The sequence below is a fragment of the Cavia porcellus genome, unplaced genomic scaffold (genome assembly GCF_034190915.1).
Source record: "Cavia porcellus strain 051 isolate PalLab524CR breed Dunkin Hartley unplaced genomic scaffold, mCavPor4.1 scaffold_7, whole genome shotgun sequence".
Classification (NCBI taxonomy): domain Eukaryota; kingdom Metazoa; phylum Chordata; class Mammalia; order Rodentia; family Caviidae; genus Cavia; species Cavia porcellus.
In genome coordinates, this window is record NW_026947490.1 from 42,604,624 (window position 1) to 42,630,478 (window position 25,855).

The window sequence follows — 25,855 nt, forward strand, 5'->3', positions numbered from 1 at the left end:
TTTAAATGCTTTACATTATTTGTTAAAAACTCAATTTTAAAGTATCCTGTGGTGCCACTGAAGATTGAATTTGAAGGGTGGGTGTGTGATCTGGGCCAGTTTATCAGGCCTATGTGGCTGTTTATCTGTAGAAGAGCTAGCAGAATATGATCCTTAGTCTAAGGTGGAAAGCCTTTCATAAGATACTGTGGAAGTGGACAAGAATTTCACTGTGTTTGTGCTAAATACTACCTATTCTAGTATCAGAGCAGCTTAAAAAGTGGTACCAGAGAAAAGTGGCAATAAGCAGGTTCTTTGACTTGAAGCTCTCTAACTTAGAAATTTAGGAAGTTTCAGTCTGGATGCTTAAAGACACTAAGCCTTAGAATACTTTGAGCAATGTTTGAGTTGTATTTGGTGTTGTTAAGAAAGGCCCTGGAACTGAAAACATCATACCACAGTGATACAAGTGCACCCATGTTTAGAGCAGCACAATTTGTAATGGCTAAATCTTGGAAACAACCTAAATGCCCATCAACTGAGGAATGGATAAAAAAACGTGGTATTTTTATACAATGGCGTACTACTCAGTTATAAAGAAAGATCACACTGAGGCTTTGTAAGCAAATGGATGCTACTTGAGACCATCCTCGTATGTAAAATAAATCAAACTGACATGTATAAATACCATGTTGTCTCCCTAGTGTAAGAAACTGAAAGAGTAAGTAAGATATAAAATCTTCAGTAAGTATTGTGAAATGGTAAGAAACTGATCAAAGAGAAAAAGAATAACTTGGAGAAAAGAAGGAAGAGAAATTAAATAAGATATAAATTTATATATATACACTTAAGATTACTAAGATGACTGTACTAATTCTATTAGTTCTTGGAAAAAAAAGATAACACCTGTACGGTTAGATCAATTTTGCATGACTATATCTAGTAATTTGAATAAGACTTATGAAGATAACTATGCAAAACAACAAAAACTGTTACATTCTTATCACCTTATTTTGAAAACCTACATTGTTATTGTTTTGGGATCTTAGATATAGTTATTTATTCGTTATTTTGTTTTCCCCTCTAATACAGAAAGGTTAGATGTACATGTATAGGCTTGTATATGCCTAGAACCTTACCTAAAGTATTTACAAGAAACAATTGTAGGTGGCTGGGGATTTAGCTCAGCGGCATAAGCGCCTGCCTTGAAAGCAGGCAGTCGTGAGTTCGATCCCCGGTACTGATAAAAAGGAAAAAGACAAAAAAACAAAAAATAAAAAAATGATTGTAGTATGTGTGATATTATGAACAACTACACTGAAGAAAACGAGACACCACGGTAGCCATTGATGATTTCCTATCATTTTGATTCGAAAGCCAGTAATGCTTTTGTTCTTGGTTTTGATTGGTTTTAGTCAGTTTTCAATTATTTGATTCCAATATGTATGAAGATGTGGACAAGCTATTTTGAAGAAAACAAGAGACATTATGGTAGCCATTTCCTAGTGTCTGGTCTTGAAAACCCTTAGGGCTGTCATTCTTGTGTTTTGATTGCTTTTATACTATTTTGATGTGGATTAACTTACTGTGTGTGCAGGTATGGACAAATATTGTGAAGGAAACAAGAGACATTATGGTAGCCACTGTTGATTTTTTGCCATCTTTTTCTGAAATCTTGTGATTTGTATTGTTTTACTCTGCTCAGCTTTGGGCTGTTCTGTTTTGCTTTGCTTTGTTTCGCTTTATTCTTTCTAAAATAAAAAAAAGAAAGGTCCTGGTTTTCCATCACAAGAAAAACAGCTTGAATGCTTGTGGAGGCATCTTTGTGCCTGGCCTCAATAGCTCCTCAATGTTGTCCCAAGGAGGCATTTGCTCTTGGAGCTCCTGGGAGGAAAAGGCAGCTGGTTAGTTAGCATGCACTTTAGGGAGCTGCGTGGGAGAGTGTGTCACACTGTCGGGCACATTTTATGACCCTCTCAATGGTGAAACTTTCTTGAACTTTTATGTAGGTATGGGCAGACCATCATTTTGAGTTCTTAAAAGCAGAGGCACAAATGATAAGGGCTGTAAACTGAGAGGCAAAGCTGGCACATATCTGCCCTGCTAATGGCTGCGACCTAATGCTGCGGAATAGTGTTTATGCAGAGTGCTGAGGGTGAAATTGGCAATGTAATATAAGGTCAGGGAGCTTCTCTGTTGAATTTCTGCAGAAGCCCATTTACCCAAGGGAAAGTCTGGGAGGGCGACATTAAAACAACTGTTCCCACATCTAATCGAGTGGTCTCCAATGAACCAAAAGGGAGGCTTTAAAAAGAACATTTTTTCCCTAATTACAAAAGCAGGTCAGAGTCAATGTAGAGAAAAAAATTATAGAATGGATAAAATGCAGAAAACTCAACTATCTTTAAAGTCACTATTTGAAGATCCTCACAGCTAACATTCCAGTGTGTGACCTCCCAGTGTACTTTCTGTGTGATCGTGTGTGAACTTTAATCTCTAATCTATGGAGCTGGCTTAGTCCTCTACAGTTTAAAATTCCACACTGTAGGGTGTTCTCAGATCTGTGGATATATAGTGTTCTGTGCTTTGTGACAAAATTGAACTTTTTCCTCTTGAAAAATTTGATTGCTTTCTTTTATCACAAGCATAAATAACTGTGCCATGGCTATCTTAAACATACTCCCTTGCACATTTCTGATCATTTCCTTAGAATTAAGGTCTAGAAGAGAATTTTTGGGCAAGAGGCATGCAGCTCTCTTCATGCTGGTCACTGCTCTGCACGCTTGTCCCAATTATCTTTTCTACTCCCACAGATCACGTGTCTCCTCAGTGCTAGCATCACAGCTGGCTGTAAATCCTCAGGCCCCTAGAGCCAAGGCTCTCCATTGGACATTGTCTCTCAGCCACTTTAGAGTGGACATACTCAAAAGAGAAATTCAGAACCTCTTATCCACCCCCTCTTTCTGAATAACAACCAGTTTTCAGGGACTCAGGGCAAATAGCTCATTAGTGTTTTCCCCCCTCACTCACATATCAAATGCATCAAATTCTGAGAGTGCTTTTCCCTAAGTGTCTTGCATTGTTTCACATGTTTCTATTTTGTCTGAGACTATGTAAGATGTCACCTAAGCCCTGGCCACTAGCTTCTGTCAATAGGTCTTTCCAGAGATTCCTAAACACTGAGTGCTCTTGTCAGAGATGAATCAATCTGATAAATGCATGCAAGTCAATATGACAGGACATAGAGAATTCTCTGTCATGGGGCTTCATGGTTTAAAAGGAGACTCAGGCCACGCTTATTCTGAGAATAGTGAGCCTGATCTAATTATGGAATTTAGTGTGTGAGGATTTTTGAAGTGAGGAAACAAATTAAATCACACTTCTCTTAGATTGAAGGCTGGATCTGATTCTCATTTTTTTTTCTTCAAGACAGTGCCATATCTTGGTGACCTTGGTGGGGTCCTTAAACATCCTGTCCAAGCCACGGCCTTGTGATGATGAATGAGATCCACAGACCATGAGATTCTTCTTTTCCAGTTGGAGAAACTTTCGGCCACAGGCTGAATCTTCCTTTTCTGTGTTCTTGGGCCTGGCTCAGGTCCTGGACAAAATGAATCTTCACAGTGCGAGAACATACTCAGTTCATGCCTACACACGCTGGGCATGATGAGAAGAAGGGGCAAAATCCTTGGCTTCCAGACTCTTGTAACTCAGGGAATTGCTCACAAAAGGCAATGATAGTGACCGGCAAAAGGTCAGCTGCAGCTTCTGGCATCTGCTGCTTGCACATAGCTACCTGCCATTTCTCCCATTTTTAAACCTTCTGGGCACCACTCATCCTTCCGGGCATCAACAGGCAGGGACTCAGCATGTGTATTCAGCCATATGCTGCCTGGTGACTGTTTCATCACAGCTGACTTGCCGGCTAGGTATGGTAGTACACACATGTAGTCCCAGCACTTGTGTGCACCTTGATCATTCCCAGGATTGAGCCCGATGACTCTGTGTTGTAAAAATGCTCTTCATAGGGGAGCGAATGGAGAGGTGAACTCAAAGCAGAGTCATGGCCACTGCCTGTCTGCACGTCCAACTCATGGGAGCAGGAGCTGATAGTGCAGATGGCAGCTGATGTGAAGCTATGCTCTGTGCTTCTTAGATGATTCTGCAAAGCCCATGTCCTCAGGGAAATATAACTGTATTAAATTTGAACTTCTAATGCCTGCTAAGCCACTCAGTCAGGCTTCCCTTTTCTAGTGCTGACAGTGTTTTCTATCTGTGCTCTCCAGCCTAGAATCAGAGTCAGGGAGCCTCTCTCTTCTTAAATACCTACCAATCTACTATTCCAGCTACAGTATGGATGCAGAATGCTATAGATCCTTAGGCCCAGTTAAATCTCTCACATAATTGCCAGGTAATTTTTGATAAATATTTTGATTTTTTCAAGGAAATTTAGAAATCCAAAGTTTTATGGGCAATTTCTCCATTTTAAAAATATGTGCAGTTCAAAAAAAAAAACACACAGAACGCCCTAGCATGTAGTGAGACAATGTGTAACAATTGGATTCCTGTGTGTTCACATCATTGTTGTAGTTTGATGTAAATGTTTTGAGAGTGTGTCACATGCATCTTAATTTGTTTTCCCCAGAGTGCTTGCCATGGTTCTATTCTGTTTTCTTCAGTGCCTGTACATAATAGTACTCACCAAATTACCACTGTGATGATATGATCTTTGGACAGGGATGGGAGACCCATTTTGAAGCTAACAGAAAAATGGTCACTATTGTTTATGCCCTCTGAAATGAAATCCTGCGGACATTATATCAAGTAGTGAGGAGAGGTGTGATAGTCTTTGGAGTCATCTTAGTAAGTTGCATGAATGGCAAGAGGTTGGTTTCCGAAAGATTTGAGGAGCAGCACAGGAACAATACTGCAGCGTTTATTTATGCCCATATTCACCACCAAATCCAAATGTACTTGGACAATTCAAAATTCAAGATTAGTTAAAAATAGTGCTGGGGGACAAAGCCAGCTCAGAAAGCCCATTAGCAACTGATCCACACTAATGACCTACAGAGAGCTTGTCTGCCAGGAGTAGGCATTAGACGTTGGGAGCTGCCAAATGCCATCCCAGCTTAGTCCCTCTGCACTGGCCTGGCTTCAGGAACATGTGACCATGTCACTGACATTACAGAGATTAAACAACACTTATTTTCGGCCTAAGTTAGTAAGATTTCTCTCACAATGTCTGATCTAAGATATGCCCTAATCAGAGCAGTGGGAGTGGGGATATTGGACTTTGTGTGTTGGCCTTGAGGGCTCAGAGGTATTTTTCTGATATGAAGAGAAAATAGAACTCTGGAGTAAGGAGGAACTTACTCAGCTTAACAAAGGCACTTAGGCTAACACTTTTCATCCAGCTGCAAGGGAAGTCCAGGTTTACGTTTTCCATCAGTCACAGACCAGTACTTTCATAGAATACAATAAAATTTGAATTATGGGGAAAATTAAATTAAGAAAAAAAAGCTGTACAAAATGCAAGTCCCCAATTTTTTATTATTAGATTGAACAGTCATACTCTATTACTTTGTCAATTTGCTACTGAGGTTTCTAAACACTCCAATTTCAGCATTTCATCATGATCACATTCAAGCAGTACCAATCTAGAAGACTTCACCTTGTCTGGTTTGGCTGTATTTCCATTGAAAAATGTCCTTCTTCATCCCTTCAACTCTATGCAGAGTTGCCAAATTGCATCTTTTTGGTTTGTGTCTGGATATCCCCCTAAAGTCATGTGGTAATGGGAAGGGATAGGCCTTTCAAAGATGGCTGAATCTAGAGTTTGGGATTTGTTCATTGTCTAGTATTGGGATTTGGGGTATGAGTGCTGCACCCACACTAGGGTGGGTAATTTGTATACAATACAAAGGAGGGAAAGAGAGTTACTCCTTCCTTTTGTTCCCTTTCCTCTTATTGCTTTTGCTATCATCTACCACCATGAATTGATGCCCCTCTGCCATGTGACATCCTGCCTTGGAGCCAGTTGATTGACTGAAACCTCCACAAACTGTGAGCTAAATGAACCTTTCCTTCCTTAAACTTGGGCGTCTGGTATTTTTTGTCTCCGTAATGAGAGAAAAGTAACCAAAACAGCATCCTTTCAGGATGAAACCATAAACATCCATCCCCAAAGACTACTTCTTGAAGACTTCCCATCTTTTACCTGGATCCACCTTATACCTCCTGGCTCAAGTCTTTGCCTCCCATCATATACTCTCCTACCCTCTCTATACAAGACTAGTTGTCAAAAAGATCAGCATCTAAGAACATACATATCTTCTAGTCATATTGCCTGTCCACTGGGGAAAGTCCTTCAGCAGTCTTCAGGTAGCTGCAAAGGGGTGATCAAATGAATGTTTAAACTTTTTAAAAGTTTATTACAGTAAAAGGCACATTGCCATTGCCCCCCCATCAAAATGCTCCCTCTTTCTCTGGACATACTTATTCCACTGATCTTGCTGCTTTCTGAACACTTCTGGAAGTCTTCTTCCGGAGTGTTTTCATCTGTCTTGTCATGGCCACCTTGATGTCCTGTATCAGTTCAAAATGTCACTGTCATTTTATCTTTGGGGAAAACCTGGAGTGACACAGTGCCAGATTTGGTGAATAACATGGATGGAGATACACTGAAAAGTTTTTATGAATCTGCCTTTCTATTGGATGGCACTTAGAACAGCATTCATAAGGCTCCCAATCACAGTTTGCAAAGATATTGACAGTTGCAGAACTGTCAAGATCAATGAAAGAAATGTGTTCAAAGTAAGGAGAGGTATTTTGAGGGAAATAAATGCAATGCATCTGTTACTGTAATAAATTTTTAAAAATTTAAACATTTACCGTATCGTTTGATCATGCCTCACATGGGGTGACCTCAAAGGCTTGCCTCTCTCTCTGAGATCCCTAGATGGCCTGTTGCTCCCTCTTGCCCCCTGTAACTCCATCATGCCCTGGGCAGCTTACTGGACTACCTGCTGTCCCCAGATGTTTCTTGTTCTCTCGTGTTTCAAAACCTTCACCTTTACTGTTCTCCCTATCATATCTTCTTGCTTCTCCTTAACCTGGGGATATCTCTGCCTCTTTTTCACCTGGGACCATCTCTGTCTGGTTTCAGAACAAGGTCATATGTCTCTTCTATAGAGAGGTTTACCTGTCTCCATCTGTGAAACCCTTGCTCCTTTTACTAGTACTTTTCACGCTGAAGTTCATGCTTTTCTTTTTTTTTTTTTTTCTTTTTCATCGGTACTAGGAATCGAACTCATGACAGCACAGTTACAAGGCAGGCGCTTATGCCGCTGAGCTAAATCCCTAGCCCCTAGTTCATGCCTTTCTTTGGAGCCCATCCACTGGGCATTTCTTGAGGACAGATTTCCAGTGTGGCATATGCCTCTCCACCTACAGTGCTGGACCTTCCCTAGGGGCCTATGCATGGCTGTGTGCTTAATGGCTGAAAAGGAGTCAGCAAACCTATGCTGGGAAGGACAGTATTGGCATGATGGTACTGTGTGCCTCAAAAGAAGTAGGCAAATTTGGTTGGGAGGTGTTGCCACTTCAATGAGCCACAGAATCTGGCACAGTCATCTAAATGCAGAGATCATTTATAGTGTATGTCTAGAATGGATGTCTGAGTGAGATTTCTCACCCCTTGAGTGAGCCAACTCTGGGGCATGATCCCCCATTCTCTTCCCCAAGGAGATGGAGTCCAGGTGCCCATGGCCATCATCTGTCCTTCTCCTCTTTGTCTGTCCTCCTCTCTCTATTCAATATTCATCCTGCCCCAATCACTTGTACCCAGAACTAATTCAGAAGACACTGTGGTCACTTCCCTGGTATCACTCAGAGTGTAATGTCAGAGGTGGGAAAAAGCAGATAATTGCAAGTCTTAATTAAGGATCTGAGGTAAATAAATCAGGGCAGAATAAGGAATTATGGAGTCAGAGAAGGCCTGTTGGACAAAGTAATACTTATGAAGTTGTAAACACATGCAACAAAGCTTTAGAAGAAGGTAACATTTGGAGATAGGGAAGGAGTGGCCAGTTTTTCCTGGGGGCAGGGATTGTTCTACAAAAAAGGAGACTGAGCTAGTTCAAGGGGCCTGAGTGCTTCAAAGCAGAAAAGGCCCACAATGGTATGTGGCAGGTACCCGCTTTACGCTAATAGGTAACTTCTACGCAGCAGGCCTGAGTGCTTGGCCTGGGCTCTTATGTGCCATGCATATCATCATTAAAGTCCACCATAACTTTCTGGCTTCCAGTGTACAGAACAGGATGTCAAGACTCCATACTTGTTTATGATGGAGTCAGTGTAAGAAAACAAAGAGGCCAGAAAAAGACTGGGCTGAACTGTAAAACGTCTAGATGAAGACCGCCTTTAGATTTCCTGCTAATAGTGTGCTTGGGCATTTGTACTTGGAATTTTATCCTAGGATAACTCTTCCCAGATTAAACATTAATATTAATACCATTAAGTTAGTATTTTTGTCCTATGCAAATGTGCTTGTGTTGGATAAGATGTGAATAATTTATGTGGCTGTAAAGGTGTCATCCCATGTGTCGGAGACCACAGAGCTGCTCATTACCTTGCCCTGTGATACTGCACCCAGGTGGCCAAGCAGCCCTAGCAAAACAGCTGCCTTTGCTGCCCTGCTGCCTTCTGCCAAGCGATAAAGATGAAAGCAGAGAGGGATGAGTAGAGGGGAGCATGAAGGGATCCTGGGGAACAGTAACAGCCCAGGGGGCCAGATTGGAGCAGCACACGGTAGATCCAGTAATTCTACTCTGCAGGGACTGATGTGTGGCTCCTACTTCTGCCTCTCCTAGAAGCCCTGTATTTTCAGGAGTCTTTCCAGGACCACTCTCCTGCCTGGAACTCCAAGAAGCACCTAGAACTTCCATTTGGTTTGTACTGTTAGTGCACTCCCCTCCTCACTAGCAATCTCCGTCACTGTTGATATCTGCTGCTTTGTTCCCATGTCTTTTTATTTCTCTATATCTCTCTCTTTCTCAGTCTCTCTGTGTCTCACTGGACCCTGATCATTTTTACATTCCATCACCGCCCTCTCGAGAGTTCTGCCTATCACTCTTTCCCTACTCGGCTCATGATTATTTCTGGGAGCCTAGTAGCACCACCTTTCCTCAGATCTGTTCATGATTCCTGTCTCAATGTGGTTTCCTGGACGCATGGTTAGAGACTGACATTGCAAGATGGGGCTAAAAAGCAGACACAGGGAAGCTTACCAGGGAGACAGGGGAGAGAGAAAATCTCCCCAGAGTTCTGGAGCTAGTCACCACTGAGATGATCTGGGATTGGTGCTGTGATTATCCTCTGAAAACCTACTTGTTCTAGTACATATTCTGCTCTGAAGGAAGAGACTCTGTTTATAGGTGCCTCTCAAGGAGCGCAAGAAAAGCATCACAAATTTGAAGAAAGACCTGAAGCAAAACAGTGAAGAAACTCAGTAAATGCTTGCAGTGGGATGTTGATTCCCTTGCAGATGCAGTCGAAATCTGTCTTAGAACCAAAGGCAGGTAGGTCACAGAAGCACCTAGTACAATGCCTTCTTGTCTGTAAAATTATACCGCAGATCCTCACTGTGACACTCAAGTTCCCCCTGAGTTGGCTTTGGTTGACATTTGGTCCTTAACAGCAGCTGCTCTTCCCCACAGTCAAAGCAGTGTGTCCTCTTCACACCTGCTGTCTCCTCACACTTGCCCATCTCATAGCCTTTAGTCCCTCATTGCTTTCCCTGGAAAGGTGCCCTGTGCGCATCTCCCTCCTTCCACATCCATGGGATGCCTCATTGTCTTTCAAGTCCCAGCTCTACCAAGAAACATTTTTAGGACTTTCTAACACAAGTTCTGTTCGGTGTCTAAACTGCCAGTTTGACACTTCGCTCTGCTTTCTATACTTCTCTTGCAGGTGATTTCTTTCAGTGAACTTCTGCCAGTTTTCTCCACCACCTTCACTTTGGCAGCATGATGTTGCAGACCAGGACACACAGACAACTCCTTTGCTTTCCAGTAGCATGCAGTACACTGTGAGCACAGCTAGGGTCTGAGTTATGGGAGGATCATTTAGTCAACTCTGTGATGCTCTGGAAGCAGAGAGGAGGCTGAGAGATGGAAGGTAATATCTTCATTAGCCTTTGCTTTTATTTTGGGTGTGTAGTTTCCTCCCTCTTCTTGTTTCATTTAAATCTCTTGTATGGGTCAGTTTTTCCATTGCTGGTACAAAATACCTGACAGTCACAATTTGAAAGAGGAGAGATTTATTTTTGGCTTAAAGTTTTAGAGTTTTCAGTCTATAGTTCTAAGATAGAAACATCATGGTGGAAGGGAATGATTAGAACAAAGCTGCTCTCTTCATGGTGGCCAAGAAGCAGAGCACAGGGAAAGAGCGCCAGGGAGAGATGTACCCACCAAAGGCCTTCCCCCAGGAATCCACCTTCTTCAGCTGGGCCTGTAAACAGCACATGCAGCTGTGAACACAAAGAATTAATCCTGACGATTATAGCACCCCCAAGATCCAAGTACTCCTCCAGGAGTCCCTTAAATTGGTCTACTGACAGTTAACTTCAGTTAATGTATCTCTTAAATGAAACAATATCCATCTTGCCTTTATTGCCCACAACTGTCTTTGCCATTCTCAGTCTCTCTAGTTCCAAATGAATTTTAGGATTGTTTTGTCTAATTCTGTGGGGTATGCTCTTGATATTTGGATCAGAATTGTAGGAATTTTGGAAGTATGACTATTATCACTATATTGATTATTCCTACCCAAGAGCAAGGAATATCTTTTCATTTTCTGATATCCTCTTTTATCTCTTTTCAGTGTACTATAGTTTTCAATGTAAAGTTATTTTACTTCCTTTGTTAAATTGATTCCTAAATCTTTCATTTTTTGGATGCTATTGTGAAAAGTGTGGTTTCTCTACTTTATCTCTCAGTAAGTTTGTTATTTGTGTACAGGAATGCTATTGAATTTTGAATGTTGACTGTATCCAGCTACACAACTAAATTTGGTTATTAAATCTAGATGTCTTTTGGTGGAGCTTTTTGGGTCTTCCTGTAGACTAACATGTCATCCACATATAATGATAATTTAACTTCCTCCTTTCCTATTTTTATTCCTTTTATTTCCTTCTGGCTAATATTTTCAGGGCTAACATGAACAGATACAAATCCCTTGTGATCAGTGTGATTGTTATGTATATCTAGAATGTACCAATAAAGTTACTTAATAAATAAAAGAAATGATACCAACTTTGCTACTAAACCTGTCTCAGCCTTTTAGGTCATGGCTGAGCTTCTGCTAAGAACACCCTCCTTCTCTGATGATCTGGATGCCTGAGCAAATGTCAAAAATCTTTTAGTTCAAGTGTAAAAGTGGACAGGTGCCTACCAGGAGGCGAGGATTAATAACTGCAGGTCAGAAAGCTTGCTTGAAACTCCCCCAAGAGGTAACTGTAATGTCTCAGTAATGGCAAAATCTTCTCTCATTTGGTAGCTGAGAAGCTTCCCAGATGCTGCATCCTGTGGAGTCCTGGGACTGGACAGGCCCTGGAGGTAGCAGGGATATTGAGCCTCATTCCAACCTCATCACTGTCCCCTGGCCAGATGTTTCAAGACAGACACCAGGAATTAGTGAGCACATGAAGTGTGTGGTAAATCCAGAAGGGACCTGATAATTTTATCTGTCTTCCTGTCAATCATCAGTACAACTCACATGGATTTTCAGAAAATTCCAATCACTTAAATAAATGCTTGAGCTGATTTGACAGGAAGTTCTGATTTGTAAGTTTTAAAATTGTAAAATGTATGTACGTACATAAAATAATAAAGATTTATCATCAGCTTAAGAAATCACTGTATGTGGCTTTCTCCAAATACCACTGCATTGCCTTCTTCCCTCTTTCCAAGGGGTGGCTCAAAGTAACCATGACCCTGAGATCTGTGTTTTCCACTCATTAATTGTCCTTCTAGCTTTATCACAGTACAGGTACCTCTACATGGGAAAGTTATGTCCAGTTCTGAAATTTAAATATTTCTAATATATGTAGGTGTGTTTTAGTATGTGAGATTATGTAAATTAAAAAAAATCACCCACCATAGCAAAGATACCTCTTGTTTATTTATTTCATTGCTATATCAAATTCCATGGCATGTGTGTGTGTGCATGAATTTATCTCATTTTTCCATCTTAAAAGTTTTTATTTTTGTTTTTTATTGGTAATTCATATTGGTGTAAATGCTTTTGTCAGTGGCTTCAGGGTATATATACAAATGATATTCTTAGGTTGATGATTTTCAACATCAGTGAGAAAAATATTTATGACAAATGTTTTCTATTGTTCTTTTTATTATCTTGAAATGCAATCCTTACAGCCTATATGATAATATACTTATTCATGGAATTTTAAGAAATTAGCATAATTCTCAGTATTATATAAAAGGAATAAAAGTAATTTACAATAAAAGATAGTTGTGTCAATATGTAATTTGGAGGCAACAATTGCACCTAGGGTCAGAGTAATAATTCCTAGTAATATACTAGTCTAAAATCAGTATAAGAGAATTGGGATTGTTCTATTTAACTGTACTTGGAATTGTTAGATTTTGCAATATTGGTTGTCTGTTCTGGTAGGATTAAAATTGCCTTTTATTGTGCTTTTTAAAAATTTCTATTTGGTTAAGTACTGTTTATGCATAATCAATGTTTTATGTATCTACGAAACTGCCTGTTCATGTCATTTACCCACATTTTCTGGTTCTATCTAGGTTTTTTTTTGTCTTTTTGTATAATTTCTTTGTTTTTGTTGTATACTACTCCTTTGTCATTATGTATAAGGAAACATGTTTTCGTAATTGGTGATCTTGTGTTTTTACTTTTATATGGTGTCTTTTGATAAAAAATTGGAATATTAACCTTACATATAAATACATGTCTAGTCTTATAGCTTTTCTTTGAACAAAGATCATTCAATGAGCTCATTGAACTCTTTCATGTGCCCACATTTTTTGTCTTGGTAAAACATACCATATTTGTCCCGCCCATCTCCCCTACAGATATGGGCTTTGCCTTTTTTATGCCCCTAGTGCAGATTTCTGTGGCATTCCTAAAATAGCTATTAGTATGTTAGTGTCCTGTTCATTAATGAACATGGGTTAGAAGTGCCGAAAAGCAGAGTTGTTTTTGATTCCAGATACACTATAGGCAAACAATGGTCTGTGTGATTCCAGAACTTAGAATTATCCAGCAAGTCTGATGTAAATGCTGAAAGCAACTGTAAGACTTTAATGCCGGGGCTGGGGATTTAGCTCAGCGGCATAAGCGTCTGCCTTTCAAGCAGGCAGTCATGAGTTCGATCCCTGGTACCGATAAAAAGGAAAAAGACAAAAAAAAAAAAAAAAAAAGACTTTAATGCCATGATCTCCAAATGTATGAGTGGAGAAGATAAACAAGAAATTGACAGAGACGTTAGCATCTTGCTCTCATCTCCCAATGAATCAAGTTCATTTCTCATCTTCCATCTTTGCAAAGAAGTTACCCTTGAGAGCACTTGGTAGATGATATGAAGATCTTTGGAAGCAAAAATTGAGTGCAGTTAGTGTAAACTTTCCTTCCTGGGGGATAAATTTGTGAAGAAAGTTGACCACTTATTATGATAGAGATCTGTAGTGAGATAACTGCTTCTCATGAAGCATTCGGTTCTATCCAGTCTCTTCAGAGATCTTGGACCACTTCACAGGCAACTCTTCTCAAGCTTTCCCAGGCCACCTTGTGCCCAGCTCTCACTGATCTGAAGTACATGTGCTTCCAGAGCTTTGCATATCAGAATTCAGTGTCAGAACTCTCTGACCCCTACCTTCTTGGTGGGCTGTAGCCAGGCCTTTAGTCCAAGGATAATTAGATGGATTTGTGCTTAATGGATTTTCTAATCAATAAAAATCTTAAAGATTAATTTATAAACATTGAATATGGTGACAAAATGCTGCATTAAAATCCTACTTATCTTCATGGATTAAAAGCTACTGTTGGGGGTAGATTTACAACTGGCTTGGGGAGCCCACAAAACAGTAAGTAGACAATTCTTCTATTTCCTGAGGAAGCACTAATATTGTCCCTGAGGGTGTGTTATGGTTTGAATATGATTTTTTTCCTCCCAAACTCTTGCTGAAATTTAATCCCCATTATGAGATATTAAGAGAAGGAACCAGATGTAACCTTTAAGAAGTGATTAGGGCTCTGCCCTCATGAATGCTTTAATCCATTCATACAATTAATAGATTAATGAGTTAATGGGTTATCTTGAGTGTGGATCTGCTATAAAAAGCAGTTTGGCTGAGCTCTTCCTGCCCTCCTTGCCTCTCACCACATGATGCCCTGCGCTGTCTGGGGATTTTGCCAGCAAGAAGGCTATCATCGAGTGCAGCCTTTCAGCTTGGTCTAGAAGCTTGTGTTAAAATAAACTGCTTTTCTTTATAATTTACCCACTCTATGGCACTGTGTTATTAGCAATAAAAAACAGACTGAAACAGGGTAGGAGGAGGGATTGGAAATCCAAAGCCTGGGGATGTTTTTCTTCTTTCTAATATGTTCTAATTTTTTGCTTCTTCCTTTCTGTACCAAAGACAAAACATAGCTCTTCAGTCTCCTAAACCTGCCAATGCTTCTATAAATGAAATTTGAGAATGTGTTTTTATGTCCAAGATAAATCCCAAGTAAGCCAGCTTTCTAGAGCAGCATCACTCTCAAGCGGGCCTTGGTCTAATGGCCAGTGGTTTCCACAGTCCTGAGTTTTCTTCTGGGCAGAGGCAAAGCCTGCATCTCAATACCTTCTGCTGGACTCTGAGGCAGGTACCCAGATTGCTGCTACTGCTCTCCTGATAGGCTTTAAACAGAAAGCTAAGAACAACACAACTCTTTACACCTAGATTATAAGACAAAAACAAGAAACCTGAAAGTCCTTTGGGAAGCTGCTTAGAGAGAAAAGGAGGAGGAGAGGAATGCTGTTTTATTGCTTTTCATTTCTAAGGCTGAGGAGAGGAGACTGTAAAAGAAGGAAGCACAAGCGAGTCTTTGCTTTTAGTATGAAAGGCAGCATCTGGCAGAGGAAATGCTCCCTGATAGGACATGGGTGCAAATGCTTCTTGACAATTCTAATCAAGGAGTGTTCTGTTTAACATTCAAGATGGTTGGGATGATAAATTATATGAATAATTTTGGTTCTTTGTCAAGATGTGGATGATATCTTCCCTCAACACATCTGTAGCTCTGCATACTTAATTACTAGCTAAAGAGCAGACAGCAGAACCCAGGCACATCCCTTATGCTACAGAAGTGACACATGCATTTGATGGGATGTGTGGTAAATAAACAAATGAATCAGCAGTTTTTAGCCATGGACCTCATGGAATACTTCATAAGAGAGGACCAGGGTGATCACTTCTAACCTAGAAAGGGGCTTTGAATTGAGCAAGGTTTATATTGAGGCTGGACTTGATCTTTGTAGCAGTCACAATTTCTTTTACTAAATTCCCTTTAGACTGACTTTACACACTCAAATTTGGACAAATAATATGTGAGAACCATGTCATGTTTTGAACATTTAAAATGTGCCAAGCATTAATGTAAGTACTTTGTCAATATCATTAGTATGGGCAGCTTCATCAACTCCAGGACAAATGGAAAGACAGCACTTGGAAAGATAATTTGCTGACAATTCTACAAATTCTGTTAAGAGCAAGTCTCTTTTGGTATAGGGGGACAGGTCAGTATTGCGTGATAGTTTCTCATTTCTAAAGCTACAAAAATAATAATACTCTGGATCTTATGAGATAGGTCTAACTGAAACATCCTTTTTTGTTTTAATATGGTTTGTCTATTATATCAATGTTTTTATTTCCACCTATCTTACTGCTTCTTGATGGCTGGTGTAAACCTTTACCAACAAAATGAAAACAACTCAGAGTAAAACAATACATCCTGGAGAATATTTCATGAAGTTAGTGAAAGTGATGTGGAATCACTGTTCAAAACCCACATAAGCCCACTGATAAATGGGAACCTATCTGAGTTATAATTTGTAATAATGAAAGATAAAACTAACAACAACAATAGAGAAGGAACTTAAGGAATAATTGAAAGTCGAAGAATGAAGACAAGCTCATGAAAAATTGAATGAAGATTTTTAGGACAGTCATCTTTTTGTAAGAGTGCTAATAATTTAAACAATCAAACAATGACTGGTGTAGCTTACTGGCATCCTTAGTACCAACTAAGAGGTTCCCAAAACCCAAAGAGTGAGTAAGGGATGGGATCTGGAGGAACTTTCAGCATTAGTCATGAGTTGTGTTGAAATAAACTTTTCTCATTAACACTTCCTCTCTGTTACATAATTGAATTTCAAGATCTTTATATCTCCAACACATGGATGAGCCTATCATAGATTAATGAACCAAGTTTGAACCATGAAGAATGGGTTATGAAGGCTTCAGAACGTAACTTCAATAGACCAATGAAATGTGAGGGGAAACGTCAACTGTAACTAGCTCAGGGAAGATGCTTTACAAATCCCTATGTTAGTTACACGACTGGTTTTTTTCCCCCAACATTCTAGTACTTGTGGAGGCATTATCAAGAAGAAATCTCAAAAAGCCATTTTACACCAAGATGATATACTCTTCCCATCTATTCAGATACAGATTCACTACTTCTTTCTGTAGCATCCTTTAGCTCTGAAATGGTTCTTCATTACCGAAACATTCAGTTAATAGCACTGAAGTAACAGTATGAAAAGCCTAAGTGCTTTCACTGACCATATCATCATGTAATTTCAATCAAAAGTTATGATACAATTTTTGTTAGCTCCTTCTGAAAAGATGAAGAATCAGATATTTATGGAGGTTGGGTAATTGATTAATGGTCACACAGAAGAACAAGGATTTGATCTTTGGGCTCCCCAACATCAACACATGTTGACTGAAGCATCATGACCTTCTAAATTTCTGACAGACTCAATGCTTATGTGCAAAATACCACTATTTCCTACATTTGCTGAGTCTTCTCCTTGCAGGCTATATGTGACTAAGTGCTCTTACAATCAGCCAGGTCATTGAGAATGTGCAGGTGGATGTGTGGACACACATACAACTGCTGTGAAAGCATGTGCTACATGTGTCTGGAACTGTGTACTTACCCCTTGAAGGTCCAGTGTTGGTTGTTCAGAATCCACATGGCAGAGGTAGCCTGTGAGTTGTATGGGTAAGTAGATGAATGCAGGTGAGGATTGAAAGGATTTTGTCCTGGATGGGACGCTGCAGTGGTGGGAGGCTGGGAGGCAGAACCAAGGGGCTCTGTCTTGAGGTCATCTTCCCTATCCCTAAACAACTTACTTGTGGTGCAAAATGAATCCAATGGGCCACTTGTGCATCAGTAATGCCCCTTAGGTACTACCCCAAACCAAAGCTATATGTATGCCCCCCCCCATAACACATGCCTGGCAGAGAAAAAAGGCATACCTCAGTGGTTGTGGGGTTCTCTCTGCATTCTTTAAATAAAGGCCTCTTTTAATTCATATTTCTATTTCTTTTAGCTGCACTGAAAATTCTATCAAGAATCATGTGGGTTTGTACTGTAGTAGGCAGAAGCATTGACTTGGGTGTTTCTATAGAACAGGCTGTATATATTAGCTTATAATTAATTTTCATAACTGTTTCTCCAGGAAATGGTCAGTATTTAACTGTTACTAACAACCTCACTCCAGAGAAATGTGATCTTATATATCCTGCTGGGTCACATTCCATAACCATCAAGGTCTGCATACTTATCGTGGATCTAGCTGAGCTTTGCCTAGAGTAAGACCACACAGGTGCTTATATGCGTTTGTGTGTATGTTGGAGGTACAAAATAAAAAATAAAAGTTATGAAGAAGACTCCCTTACAATCAGCTATATTATAGGTGGACTAATAGATACAAAGCTTTTCTAAGGGATACAAAGTGAAAACTCAAATTACAGAAGTAAATATAGAGTTCAGTACTGGAGTTTCCATGTTCAATTCTAGGGGAAAATGGTTTAACTCAAATTCGATTCAAGTACCTATCCTGTGAATAGTCAGTAAGAAATCCTTAGGGTGTCTTGGGGGGCTCACTGACCAGAGTTTTTACCACTTACTCTTGTATATGTATTCTAGTTCTGGAATCTGGCTGAATTCTTGAAATCACATACCCCTCAGCTCCCTTTATTTGCTTTGCTTCTGTCTTTTCTCTTGTTCATCAGTGGCCCATGCAAGTCAGAGGCTGATATGGCCTCTCAGAAGAGTAAATGCTATTTATGTCTGCAGAGAGGCTGAAGACCTTGCTCAGGGCAGGGGGGGCGGATATCTTAGATGCAAAGTCTAACATGAGTGGTTACTCTGAGAAACCAGTGGGCAAGAAGGGGCTCTATGTGAACAAGAGCTGGTGAGTGGGAAGTGAGAAATGTGGACATGGTGAGAAATGTATTCAGGAGCCAGTGGGAGAAAGGCGTTGAGGGTATCTGAGCTCAGATCTTGCCCCAGCATCTTCAGATGGCCAGATCTCCAGATGGACTTTTTTAGTATCACTAAAAAGGCACTGACAGCTCCTGAGAAAAATCCATATGGCCAGGTCTGGAAAAGGGTACAGGAAGGCTGATCAGAAAGCCATATCCACAATCTGGTGGGAGGAAATAGCATGAACCAGGGAAGCTGATGTGAGGGTAGAATTGAGAGTATATCCTGGAGAGTCTGTTGTAAGCACAAGTGACAGGCTCAAAGAGCAGAAGGCCATGGACGCTCTGGAGGGAGATCACAGTCAGGTGGGTTGGAGGAGAGCTAGAGAAGGTTAGCAGACTTGTTTCTGGAAATGATGCCAGGAATAGGCCCTTTGCCATATACTGTTGGTGCTGGGATGCAGACATGAGCTCACACAGAGTTCTAATTTCCACTGACTGAAGCCAACAGAATTTAAGTAGCCTGTGGTTGCTTCTGGGTTGGTCATGCATATAAGGAACTGTGCAGAGGATGACAGAATACTTTTCATCTGATAGAGGAAGATAAGATACACCATTGAGGAGAGGAAGTTGGGAATGATTTCTAGATATTTGGGAGATTTATGAGAAGGGAAAGGTGAAGCTGTCAGGGAAGAGGACTTCCAGACAGAGAAGGGCACTGAAGGTGCCAGTGTCCAGTACATTGTCAGTGGTTTTCTTTCAGAGAGGGAGTCAAAATACATGATGTCGGAACAAACTTAATCAGAGGTCTAGGTTCTTCTGGGGTTGGAGACCGTCATCAGATGCCATGGGGCCCTGTCTTGTAATTTCTCATTTACAACCCAAGTAAAGTTCCAACCCCATGTAGAGGCTGAAACAATTGACCCTTAGGAAGCATTTAGCACTGTGCCTTATGCACAGTAGTTCTCAGTATTTGACTATTCTCATTACTATTTTGTCAACAACTCCTAAAAAGATGGAGGAAAAAAGTTCTGTGTATGAGTCCTTAAATGTCCAAGAAGTTCACAGAAACCATGAAGTATTAGGCCTGCAGGCACATGGTGGAGAGGCGACATGGTGCTCTAAACATGCAGTTTCTTAGTGTTTTCTCTAATTGTATCTGACACTCATCAAGGACACGGATGCATCTGGTTGCCTCAAGTCAAATAAAGTGAACTTGTAAATGCTTCTGTCCTCTGTGTGTAGACAGAAAGGTTATCTGTTGATTTAATAAGGCTCAGAGAACTCTCTTAATTCTTGGGCACTGTGAGAGGAAGGATGATGTAATATCCCTAAACATGGTAGTGGTTTCAAGTATGGGAGTCAGGCTAACTGGGTTGCAGAATCTGGAACTACTGAAATTTTGCCCATTCTAGTTATCTGATCTTGGACAGCTTTCTTAATCTTTTGGAGCCTCAGTTTTCCTCACATAAAAAATGGGGCTTCATGTGGATTAAAGCTAATAGCCTCCATTTGTAAAGTACTTAGCATGTGTCTTAGTTAATTTTTACTCATTGCTGAGACAAAACGCCTGATGCCCAAAGTTGGGAAAGAAAAGATTTATTTCTTACAGTTTTTGGAGGTTTCAGTCCATACTCAGTTTGGCTCCAAGGGCAGGGTGGCATGGCGGGGCCACAGTTTATGGTGGCTGCAAACAGGAAGGTGGAAACTGGAATGAAAGAGAGAGACACACTTTCTTCCTGACATTACATCACATCCCGGCTCCACCCCTAGGCTGGTGTAGCACTCACACCCCCAATTCAAGTGCTAGACAATGAACCAATCACAAATGCACAATGCAAACCCAAGAGGCCTGGGGGCCACTGACATATACCATGACATTCCACCCCTGGCCCCCAGGACTCATGTACATCCTGTATGCAAAAGACATTTAGTCAGTCTCCAAAAGTTGCCAAAGTCCTAACAGTTTCAGCACTGCTAAGAAGTCCAAGTTCCAAGTCTCCTCCGATATCTATTGCAAACTTAACTGTAACCTCCTCTACAAATGAAACAAGGTTAAACATTTCTGAAATGCAAAGGCACAAGATAAACATTACCATTCCAAAAGTTACAAATGGGAGAATTTAAAGCATTGGAAACAAAGCAAGTCCAACATCCAACAGGACAAACATTAAGTCCTAGAGTTCCATGCTCAGCATTTGAAGCAATCTGGTTGCAAGCTCCAAAAGACTTGGATGATTTCACCCCAATGGCACTTCCAGGGATTTCAGTTCCCACAGCTTCTCTCTTAAATCCTCTCTGCTCACTTTTTGCAGCTTTCATTGGATGGTCCACATTCCTGGCTTTTCCAAATTTCTGGGATCTCCACTGCACCTTTGGCTTCCCCTTAATCCTTTACAAATTGCCCTCTCAGGGGAACAATGCTTGGCCTCCCAGGCTCTTTGCAATTGATGTGGAAGCCATCATACCCTCAGAATTTTTGCATTTTCCTTGTACTTAAAATCAGCACCATGTGGATGCTGCCAAGGTTTGCTGCCAACTGGAGTAGTAGCCAGCCTTTTCTCTCTCTTGGCTATAGGGTCGATTGCCTGGGTCACTGGACTCTGTGAATCTGATTGTGAAGAAAAGCTTTTCTATGTTGCCACCATTTTGGAACCTCGTGTGGCCTCTGTCACCATTCCGGAGCATGGTGCTCTGCAGTTTTTATGTCTGAGCAAATTCTTTCACTTTTGCAGTTTTGAGGCTGCAAAGGGTGGTTACCCTCTGCTTCCTGGGATGCCCCAAGGCCATCTTTCTTATCTCTCTGTTTCTTCTCAGCAATCAAAGTCTCAGTCCTATCTTTACAATCCACGGCTTTACTGAAGTTTTCCTTCTGGCCAAACTCACAGATTTTTAAATTATCCTGCTGGGCTCTTTGCTCTTGATTTGTAACATAAAGCTGGCTAAACGCCCCCAATAGCCATGCCACAGCCTCAACATTTGACTGTCTTGCAATTTCCTTTGCCAGATTAATCAATCCATTGCCCTTAGTCTTAGTCTCAGGTAAAGTCTCTGGGCATGAGCAAAATGCAAACAAACTTTCGGTAGAGTCATAACACACATCATGGGGAGTCCAACAACAGTGCAATCCTTCTTCCCAGCAGAAGCATCTCAAGCCTGCTCTTTATCATCAGGCTTTCTAACAGCTTTCTGGTCTCCTGAGCTCTGCCCAGAATCTCCTCTGTAGAACAGCCTAAGCTGCTCCAGCTCTATGCATCCGCACAATAGGTCTGAACCTTTCCAAACTCTGCCCATAGCCATTTCTAAAACCTCTCAGAAAACATGGTCAAATATAGTCATAGCAAATGATCCCATTCTCAGTATCAAATTCTGTTTTAGTTACTTTTTACTCATCGTTATGATAAAATACCTGATGCCCAAATTTGGGAATGGAAAGATTTATTTCTTACAGCTTTTGGAGGTTTCAGTCCATACTCAGTTGGCTCCAAGGCCGGGTGGCATGGCAGGCTGCAGTTTATGGTGGCTGCAATCAGCAAGGCTGAAACTGGAGAGAGACGTACCTTCTTCCTGCCATTACATTACATCCTGGCTTGTGTAGCACTCACACCCCCAATCCAAGCACTAGAAAAATGAACCAATCACAAATGCATAATGCAAAGGCATGAGGCTTGGGGGCCATGACATAAACCATGACAGCATGTAACATCTATTAATTGTCAAAATTGTTATCCATTTATTACACACGTATCTATTTCTTACATAAGCAATACATTTTTGATCTTAAATTTATGTAAACAAATTGAACAATCAATGTGACTATCTGTAAGTATGAGGTGTGCTTAGTGAGCCAGCTCTACACTCTGTGATATTTGAGGGAAGAATCAACTTCCTGAGGCTGCCTCTGAGCTGTCCACAAATAGCCCCATGGTATTTTTGTCAAGAGGTTTTACATATGCATCTAACCTTTACTTTGACTTTTTTGTAATTGAGTATTAATGAACACGTTTGGGGAAATTCCATGTCCATGTTCAGCAGGATTTTGATGTTTAAGTTTGCCTTTGATGTTAGGGGTCCCTTCTGCTCAGTGGGTAGAACCTTTAGCAGACTGGGGTTCTCCAAGAAGAGGGACAGATGCTTAGGCAGACCACAGGATGCCCACTCCCTCTTCACTCTTCATTTTGAGCCTTGGCAGCAGTTCAGGACTCTGAAGTGCTGGCCACTGGCAGTGGCCCTCTGCATGAGAGATCGGCCATGAACGAAGGTTGTATGAACATAGTCTTTTTCTGAAGGAATTGGATGAAAAGCACATCAGACCTTACACAATAGTCCAGCTGAGGGGCTGTCTCTACCAGGTGAGTTAGGGTTAGGTGTTTTTTCATAGAGGAGTGAACTATGACAAATGGAGAAGTTTACTTCTTTATCTTACAAGTCAGAATATTGAGACTCAGAGAGGAGTAGGAAATCTCTCAAGGTCACAACCTATTCCTGGACATACCTAGGAACATTGTGTGAGCAGCTCAGGCAGTAATTGGCTCTGCAGTTTAATTTTTGCAATTTATGTGAAATGTTGTTTTATTGCCAATGAGAAATTTTCTCCTGTGCTCTTGGAAGGGAAGAAGGTCAAATGGCTACAATTTAAAGGAGACTTTGAACTGCATATTCAAAACTCATATAGCAGGAAAATGGGTTGGGTGGGAGCCACCTGCAAGTGGGGGTGGTACATCCTTGTCTAAGAGACCAGCCTCCTTTTAATGCGGGTGGTCTCACCGGCAGGGGATCCAGTCACACAACCCTCCATATTATATAGTATATTTTATGTGTTCTATATTTCATTGATCCATGCATTTAGAACACATCTGTATTTCACTTTTGCTTTTACTTTTCTAGAGAACCTGCATATCCAGAATTTTGTATGAAATTCTGTTCTTCAGTGTTGCCAGCTCAGTGAACCAAACAATTCATATCAGCAAAAGCCCATCAGTTGCAACCTGTGGTTGGAAGATGCCACAGACCGGTGAACAGCACTGCCCCTGAATAAATTTTAAGAGGTGAGTAGCCCTCTAAGTGTCATTTCTGGGGTGCACACAACTTCCTTCTATCAGTGAGAAGATGGTCCTCTATTCCTTCTACATTATTGTCTTTTATCATCGAAGATCACACTTTCCCCATTGATTTTGAAAGCAGAACCTTCAGTCATTGTATAAAACTCAAAGCTGCAGCATGAGATTGAAGAAACATGCTTTGCTATTTACACTGGTAAAGTATTGTGGGAAAATTTTACCTTCAGTCCTCCTTTATCAAACTGTCTTCTTGTCATGCTGGCAGTTTGTTCCTTAGCTTTGCCTGCAGCCTGGGGGGAGTCTTGGGCAGAGTTAAGAATGCGGCAGGAGCAGAGGAGGATACTCCGGAAGAACACATGCTCCTCTCCCTTTGAATTGTGCCAGGAGTTCAATAGCCTCAGATGTGCTTTGCTGGTTGGCATCTGAACTTTGACCTTCTTATCCTTCTTTTTTGTGCCTGGAGGGATCAGGTGGCTGGGCTCAGACACCCATCTTTGGTTGTGGGAAAGAGTCACGGCTAGAAACCATGCCCTTTGAACACAGAGGCATAATTTACACGCTGGGCAGGTCAAGCCTACTATGGAATCAGTTTTGACAATGCACATCACAACAGAATATTTACCTGCATGCCAGAGGGTGTCCTAGGGACCTTTCCAATCAGTCGCTGCACATTTTGAATATACTAAAACTTCATAAAGATGAAATCACATAGCACATGTTATTTTTTCTGGTTCTTTCATTCAATATATTTTTGAGATTCATATGATATGTGCAAGTGGTTCATTTCTGGTGATTGCCCAGGTAAATATTGTTGTGCCATGTCATTACAGTGCATCTATCCACCGAGTGATGGCTACCTATACTCTTTCAAATTTTTAGTTATTGTGAGTCAGGCTGCTATGAGTCTTCTTATAAAAAGCTTTTTGTGAATATGTTTTCTTTTTACTTGCAACTATAAATGGAAACATATTCACTGGCTTATAGGTTGGATGCATATTTAACATTTTAAGAAACTGGCAAATGCCAGACATGGTGGCACACACACCTCTGATTTCAGCGACTTAGGAGGCTGAGGCAGGAGGCCCACACATCTAGGCCACAGGTCTAGGAAAATAGCCAAACCTTATCTCAAAACAGAAATTAAACAAGGGTTGGACATGTTGCTCAATGGTGAAACACTTGCCTAGCAAAAAAAGATTTAAAAAAAAGAAGGAAGTAATAAGGAATCACTAAACAATTTTCTAAGTAGTTGTGCTGGTTTATATATTCACCGGCAGTATAGGAAAAAGCTGGCTTCCTGTACTCTAAAATCCATTTCATTTTGGTCATTTAGATGATATTTCATTGTGGTTTTAGGACATGTATTTTTAAATAGATTTTATTTTTAGAGCAGTTTTTAGTTTGCATCAAAATTAAGCTGGGGATATACAGGTTTCCCCTACTCCCCATCCTCCCACATATGTTCCATCTCTCCTACCATCAACATATGCACAAGAGACATATTATTTTTTTACCATGCTGGGAATTGAACCAAAGGCCTTCACATTTAGCTACCCTTCCAGACCCTTTTTTAATTTTTATTTTCAGACAGAAACTTGTGAAGGTTCTGAATTTCCCAGGCTGTGCTGGAACACACTATCCTCCTGCCGCAGGCTCCAAGAATTCTCAGATTACAAACATGCACCACAGAGGGCAGCTTTCTTTACATTGTGGAACCTGCACAGATGTGTCCCCATCACCCAAGGTACACAGTTATGTTAGGGTCCGTCTAAGTGTGGGAAGTCTGAGTTTAGAGGGACATATGCTGCCATTGTCATTTCATATTTGTCTTAAAATTTGCTGTTTGCCGCCTCTTTCTCCTTTCTTTCCTCCAAACCACTGGCCACACATGATGATTTGTGCTCAGAGTTCCTCATTTCCAATAGATCGTAAGAGTTGGAGCCCACGGCATGGAGTTTTTTTTTGACTGGTTTCTTTCCCGTATTAAGTTTCCTCTGTAGTTTCTCATGGTTTGATAGCTTATTGTTTTGCTTTTTCTTTTTAAAATTAATATATATTAAGAAATAAAATTGTGTATGTTTACTAAGTACAGCATAATATTTTGAGATATATATGTACATTGTGATATAGTTAAATTGGGCTAATCAACAAATTCATGACCTACATATATTTTTCGTGAGAACATTTAAGATTTGCTCTCTAAGCATTTTTCACACTTTTAATATTATTGGCTACAGTCACAATGCACTGTGCTTGGTCACCTAAACTTATGCACCCTTCTAATCAAAACTT